The sequence below is a fragment of the Rhodamnia argentea genome, chromosome 5 (assembly GCF_020921035.1).
Source record: "Rhodamnia argentea isolate NSW1041297 chromosome 5, ASM2092103v1, whole genome shotgun sequence".
Classification (NCBI taxonomy): domain Eukaryota; kingdom Viridiplantae; phylum Streptophyta; class Magnoliopsida; order Myrtales; family Myrtaceae; genus Rhodamnia; species Rhodamnia argentea.
In genome coordinates this window covers 17,316,659-17,324,981 of record NC_063154.1, presented here as the reverse complement: position 1 = coordinate 17,324,981, position 8,323 = coordinate 17,316,659, and positions in this window count along the sequence as shown.

The window sequence follows — 8,323 nt, the reverse complement described above, 5'->3', positions numbered from 1 at the left end:
GGTCTCAAATAGCTCCATGAACAGACCTCCGAATTGATTTACCTAGTGGCTCGGGTATGGTCGGAATATTGCAGTTTATTTCTTATATAGCATCTTTTGGCAAAAGAACAATCCCGAGTTATTTCAAGGTAGAGAGTGATCAATTTAGAGTAAAGAAAACTAGCCGACAAGCTAGCAAAGCCACAAGAATGATTTGAAAAGAAAAAAAAGAAGGGGCGGGGTGAAGGACACTACAAGTGACAGTATTTGTGTACGGCGCTTGCTTTGGTGTTAATATTTTTTTTTAATCACTTAACCGTCAATTTTAAAAAAAAAAAATGATTATTTGAGTGCCAACTCCAATTAGTTCAATCGGAAATCTGATGTGGCATCTACATGGCTCACTAGAGGATCCCAATCAACAATAAAAAAAAAAAAGCTAAAAATTAATACAAAATTTCGGGTTTTTTTTCAATTTAATTTTTTTAAATTAAATATTTACGAAAATATTTTTTAAAAATAAATATTTACCGATTTGGGTCTCGCTCGGCGGTGGGTTTGCCGAGCGAGACTCGCTCGGCAACCGGGCCGCCGAGCAAAATCTTGCTCGGCAGCCTGGCCGCCGAGCGGCCGGGAGTGGGCCCAGCCTGCCCGCTCAGCCGGCATGGCTGCCGAGCGGCCGGGCAGGGCCCACGCACCCGCTCGGCAGCCAAACCGCCGAGCGGCGGGCGGGCGGTGGGCCCGCCTGCCCGCTCGGCAGCCCACTGCTGAGCGGCCGCGGCGGGCCCCCGCCCCTGCTGGCTTTTTTTTGTTTTTTGTTTTTCCTTTTTAAGTGTTTTAATTATTTATATTTATAATATTTAGTTTATATCGTATTTTTTTAACATGTTATATTAGTAATAATTAATAGAAAAAATTGTTAAGATCTATAATTCATAAATAATGTTGTAATTATGTAATTAATTGAAAATATTCATAAAAAAAAATTGGTAAGATATATGTTGAAAAAACAAATGCGAAAACGAACACGTAACACAAGGATTTATGTCGTTCGATTAAGGTGATCTACGTCCACGGATGAGGCAAAACGAAATTGCACTATGATCAAGGAGAGTATAGATTACAGAAGTCGATTTTCGACCGAACAAAAGTACACGGCTCACTCGTCTCTCACATAAGGAAAATCTTCAATAGCAAACGAAAAGAAACTCTACCTGCAGTATAAAAAATAGGGCACAAAAAAGAATTTCTCGGGGGCGTTGCCCCCGAACCCGCACGCAAATATGTTCGCACCGCAAAGGAGATTTGTTCGCTTGCTCCGAGTTGAGCCTATCGGCCCAATTCTCCGCATGATGAAGTAAATCTCAATTTTTCCTCCACTTTATGGGCCGCACAAAAATATGTCGAGTCGGGTGATAAACCGGACCGGGTACATAAAATTCAAGACATATTTAACAATATATGAAATTAATTGAAAATATTCATAATATAAAATTGGTAAAATATTCATATAAATAATATTGTAATTATGCAATTCAGTCGGCTAAAAAGATTGAAAGAAGAGGAAAGAGGGAAAAGAGGGTTCATTTGATATCAAGAAGTAGCACCGATGGGAGAAAAATGCAAAATTGACAAGGAAAACAGCCTTTTTCCCACACAAAAAGAAAAGCCAGGCTTTTTCCTAAAAAAACGCCGTTTTTCTTGTAATTATGTAATTAATTTAAAATATTCATAAAATGAAATTGGTAAGATATATGAAAAAAAAAATGAGATTTTCATAATATATTCATATATTGGATAGACATAAATCCAACCGGAAGGTGAAATGGTGATGTGTCAACAACCGGCGGATAGGGTCGACGATATCAGATCGGGCTCAAATTCGGTCGATTGAAGGGAAACGGCGTCTTAATCAATATACATTGCTGTTGGCGGTGATGAACGATGGATTTTTGCGATTGGGGATTGTCTAGATGGGTTTTTCTATTTTTTTAGTATTTTGGGGATTTTTTAATTGCAGCTTTGTAATTTTGGATTTTTAGAAATTATGAAAATCTCAATACTTAATATAAGTATCAATAATTAAAAAAATACGAAATGAAAAAAAGTTGGTAAGATATATAAAAAAAATATGTTGTAATTAATGTTAAAATTTATTAAGATATATAATTAATAAACAATATTGTAATTATGTAATTAATTGAAAGTATTCATAAAATAAAATTGGTAAGATATATGAAAAAAATGAGATTTTCATAATATATAACAATCGTCAGCCGTAATTACATATACTAATGATGTTGTCCTCATCTATGACCTCCCGTTCCGCAAGTAGGTCGTCTCCGTTGTTCGGGAAGTCTAGTATTGTACGGACGTCGAGGACGAGAATCCGGATGACTAGGATGTGTGGATGACGAAGGCATATCTTCTGCAAATATGCCCCGTCCGGATGGTACATATCCTACTGTATGAGGGTATTGAGAAAAAGGAGAGAAATCGGATCCATAAGGCTCGGCAGAAGTAGCTGGAGTCTGCAGCAGTGTATTGTCGGGATATTGAAAATCGGATCCTCCGTGAGATGGGCCTGCAAACCGTGAGAACCCCGGAGTGAAATCTGACCGGCGAAATCCTGGAGTGAACCCCGGAGTGAAATCTGACCGGCCAAACCCCGGAGTGAAATCTGTCGTATGATACTCCAAGGGATAGGGGACGACATGACCACCTGGATGATCTCGAGTAGCCCTCCGCATTGGCTGAACAGTCTCGGGAGGGTCATCATCCTGCGGTCCAACGGGTGCTGCTGTAGTTGCTGGCCGGGGCGGTGGCATCATTGTTAGCCGTCTTTCCTCATTCCGAGCGTATAGCATTGCCCTAGCTATATTCCCCACAGCTGCCCAGGATTGACGAGATGGGTTGACATTATGTATGATATGCAAAATTTGTTCAACGCCATCACCCCGATAATGATATCAAAAGTTATGAAATGATAATAGATCACGTTACTAAAAAATAATTAACGAATCAAATTGAAAGCATTTGCACGAACCGTTACACCCATTGCGGCCCCCGGAATAGAAATCCACCTCCGGGTATGTCTACGGTATCACTCCATATATCCCGAATGATAGTGAAGTGCCTCCGTTGCGGGATCACCATTGACAATGTAATCGACACGACGGTCCCACATATCAATGCACCGTCTGTGTTTACCTACCCAATCCTTGCCAACCGGCCTTAATTCAATATCATGCAACGCGGTATGATCACGCGGACGAGCAGGTATTGGCTGCTGCATACCGAACCGACGAAGTACCCGATCCGGATAATACCACTCAACTATCCAAGAATAGATGAGTGGGACACGAGCCCTCCAACTATCTTGTCCTCGCCGGCAGAATATGGTAGAGCCTCCAGAATGTCATTGGGGTATGGCTCCCAAATAATCCGGTATGGTAATAAAACATATTAAATTAAATCAATAATCAATTTATAAGCTAAAATTATATTAAACTTGTTGGTTGCTATCATTACTTACGTCTTCTGATCCCATTCTATCAAGTTGATAGCGTAAATGTGGCAACGTATGTGTAGGGACCTCCGTTGTCGGTAGGCCTTGACTCCAATGCATAAAAAAAAAATATGAGATTTTCATATATTATACGCACTGGAAAAAATTAATGACTGATGAACTAAAAAAATAATAGATCACTTACCGACTACCGAGAGGTGCATCTTCTAAAGGATCACGATCCGCCAAGGATGGGGCGACACATCTCAAGCGCTCGCATGCCCAAATCTGCAATACATGTAGGGCACCTCCAATTTGATGTTTTGATGGATCGGTTGCACTACATAGCTCCCGATATAACCATGCAAGCGCCGCTGAACCCCAACCTGTACTGCGTAGGGTTGTTGAGGTCCGCCAACAATGGGAAGAAATAGTAAACTAGCTCGTGCCCCCGATTTATCCGAAAAAATGCATCCTCCAATTAAACGGAGAATGAACGCCCTAGCATGTTGTACTATCATAACGTCATCGGCATCCGGAGGGAGATCATCAAAGTGTTCTCTCAGCCAACTTAAGTTTATCTGCGTCCCACGCAAATTAGGCGGGCGAGCACCAAGTAGATCATCACAGAGAGTGCCCCGGTTAAAATCGGTACGGCCAAGAATCGCACGTCCATCTATGGGCAGCCCCGTGATCACCGCTATATCCTCAAGCGTAATCGTACATTCACCTTCCAGCATATGGAAGGTGTGGGTCTCGGGTCTCCACCGCTCGACCAACGCAGTAATCAAATGCCAATCTAACTGAAAATACCCCATCATATAAACTCCATAAAATCCCGAAGCTTGAAGGTACGGGAGTATGCGTTCATCAAGTTCATCTACGTGCAACATGGATCGCCGACATCTAAGGAGTGCATTTTCATCTGCCTGTGAAATGTGATATGAACTGTTAGTAGCAATTTTGATATTGGGGTTACGAATGGCAAATGAACTACTAAATTTCTCAATTACCTAAGCGTTCCATACGGTCTCTGATCTATGTCGGGCCTATCGTGTAAGTAGTGAATCATCCCGAGGTCCCGGCTGAATATGAGTCCTTTGTGCCATATCTACAATTGTCATATTATCTCCATCATTAAATTGACATATCTAATGTACATATGGAACAGAAGCAATGAATAAATATCGTGCAACCGTGATATTATAACATCACAATAAATTAATATATAAAAATCCGAAATTGCGAAATGAAATGCACATGCGTACGCCTAAACAAAACTCGAATGCAACGAAGCAAGATGATCCAGGATATCATAAAAACAAACATCACATAACCGAAAACCAAATTACACAACGAGTTCAACGAAAAGGGATACAACGAAGACGAGGTTCGAAGCTTACAACAAAAAACTACCAAAAGAAATCCCACGAGACGTGTCCAAATACGAACGCAATCCTACGAGGGCATAAAAAGGTAGATAATATAGCTACACAACGAGGTCGGGCCACTATTCTCGGATAAGTCCTCATCGGCTAGCGGGTCGTAATCCGAAAATGCATCTCACTCTTCAGCTTCTTCAGGGTCGGACTCGTGCTCCATCTCGGGCTCGGGCTCGGGCTCTGACTCGGAATCCAGTGGCTCGTTGAACTCGTCCATCAATGCCTCGCTCGGACTCAGGTGGGCTCCTCCGACTCTGCATCGCCATCTACAACCTCTCTTGCTTGGGCCTCCTCTATCGGCTCCGGTCGGACTCCATTGGTTCTTCAGCGTCCTCCTCCTCCATCGATTCGGTGTCCGGGTTCTCGACTTCTCCATTCCAGGGCAAGCACTCGGTAGGGTCCAACTCCATGGGGTCTCCTTGCTCGTCCTCGTCGTAGGGCACGCCGTAAATTTGAAGGGGTCCACCCATTCCTTCTTTTGCTCCCTTAGTCCAGGCCAAAAAGGTAGACTCTTCCCAAGCTCCACCTCCTACGTCTATCCACACGGTGCTAAGGTTCCTATAGTACACCCTACCATCACCTAATACATATTTTGTCACTATGCGATCGATCCGTCTCGGTATCCCAAAAAGCGGCGGCGGCATCTTCGGGGTCGGTGGTCCGAAAAGTGGGTCCCACGAAGGGGTGAGATAAAAATCCCAAGAAGGTGGATCTAAGCCGACCCTAGGGTATAGTACCTCCGAGCTAATCAAACCAAGATATATAACCCAAGACACACAAACAACCCAAATCAATATGAAATCAATTCAAAACCGACGACACACACTCTCTTAATCCCGCAGTCAAACTTCTATACTATGGTACTTTGGACTTCGGGCATTACCGCAATTCGGTCACACGTGGTATCAACATCAAGTAGTCCATTTTCAGGCCCGCGTATCAACGCTTCAGGCTCATAACACATCCTCTCAAACATCTAGCCCGCGTAACCACGCATCAGGCTTAAAATACGCACTTTCATAAGTTCATAATATAAAATGTTAGGATAGTCACGGAGATTCTCAACTCGATGGGCGGGCCCGCGTGTTAACACGACTCGTGTGTACAAGTACTCCTATTATGCCCCGATTTCCCACATATCGAGCAATGGATGCGGGAATTGCTACAACTCGGTGTCCTCCAGTCCATCTCATTACGTATACGTGATGCACGGGGCCTTCCTTTATTCCTAATGCGTCTCGGGTCCGGTACTAATGGTCAAGCGTCGAGGTTCGACCAAGACTCAACATACCCCAACGGATAAAACATATACTGATAGCACTGAAGAGTTTTATCCAGCGTGTAGCACTCATCTACGTATAGCTCGTAATCAATTCCATATGCTTGACATGCTGCAATTACGTGGGAACATGGAATTTTAATCTCTTGAAATTTTCCACATGTGCACGTTCGCAGGTCTAGGCGCACTATCCGTTTATGGCCCCCTGATCCTCTTGATCCGTCACGTCCAGTTTTAACTTCGAAAATCCCTCCATCGTAGTCGAAACATGTAACTTCGTGCCTATTTGCACGTTGACTGTTTTTCCCGAGTGTTTGACCAGCAAAATGTGTAAATACATGTTGTTGGTCCTTCCGCATCTTGTACTTTGTTCTTCTTGTATCAAAATAGTGGACCAACCGATAGAATATCTTCTCCACCATAGCTTTTATTGGCAGACCACGATAACCCTTCAGCATGCCATTGACTGATTCAACTAAATTTGTTGTCATCGCTCCATATCTTCTCCCTTCATCATAAGCCTTCGTCCATTTGTCCCTTGGAATCTGGTCACACCATGCAGCTGTGCGTGCATCCATACCCCTAATTTCGTTCATGATACTCACGAACTTTCGTTGTTGATTCGCGTAAGCTGTATATTACAATAATAATTAGTATTTCCTTCTCAAATATTGTCAATACGTATTTTCATCAAATTTTAAAATTTCAAAATTCACCTGCCGCTTCAATAAGGGCTTTGCCTTCGGCATTTTTGAATTGTCTCTTATAGTTGCTTACAAGATGACGAACGCAATATCTGTGGTAGCCATATGGAGGACGCCACTCTGCTGTCTCCATTGCTCTTTTAATCCCCATATGTCTGTCCGATATTACACAAATATTATCCCTACTAGTAACATATGTCCGCAACAAAGTCATAAACCAACTCCAATTATCAATATCTTCCCGATCGACTACAAAGAAATGCCAACGGGAATATATGGTTGTCGCCATCAAGTGAGGCCGCTACAAGGAGTGTTCCTCGGTATTTCCCGTACAAATGAGTACCATCAACAAATATCACAGGCCGACAACTTGCGAAGCCTTCAATCGTTTGCTTGAAAGTCCAAAACATCCGGTTGAAAACGGTGCAGCTTTGATCTACGTTCATGTGATCATCGATCACAAAATAAGAACCTGGATTCCTTACCATCATTTCGGTCATGAACTTTCTCAACATACCGTACGACTCATCCCATCCTCCAAAAGCTTCGGCAATCGCCATTTGTTTAGCTGCCCAGGTTTTACGATAAGTAGGTTCGAAATGCAGCTTGTCTTGAATCTCCGCCATGAGTGCCTTGATTCTGATATCTGGTTGGGCGGTAACCATTGCTTTTATCCGGCTGCATATGTATCTCCGATCAAGTTGTCGATGATCCCGTGACATTTGAGGATGACTACATGTGTGTGGCCCATTGTACTTAACTATTTTCCAAAATAGGGTACCCGCTTTATTAGACGCGCGGAGCCTCCAATCACATGGTCCATTCAAATTACCGCACCTTATCACATATTGGGACTTATTTGTGACATCGCTGCGAAAGCTTTGATTTCTTATCAGAGAGTACTCTTTCGCAGCCAACCGTAACGCGTCCCGTGATGGAAATAACATGCCAACATCAAATTCTTTTGATGGATCAAATAACATACGTCCCGGCTTGGCTCTTATATCGACTTGCATCATATCAAAGTCGATCTCTGAATATGGCGGCGGATGTACCAACGGCAATATGGGATTACTACAATGGGTGTTGTAGTAAGCCTCCATATTGTCACCTTCGATATCTTCCTCATCATTGTCATCACTGTCTATCCATTCATCATCTTCTTCATCGTTATCATCTCCATCATTATCATCATTATCATCTCCATCATTATCATCATTATGATAAGGGTCCAAGTACTGATTATGCACGCCAACTTCATCTTTATCGATATTACAACCTTCCTCACCTGAATCATTTATCACTTGGTTTTCAGCTATAGTTGCATAAAACCGTAAAAACCCCGTAGCACCGGTCTCAAGTGCAAATTGCTTGATCATCCTAACGGTACCATCATCACGCACCTCCGTGA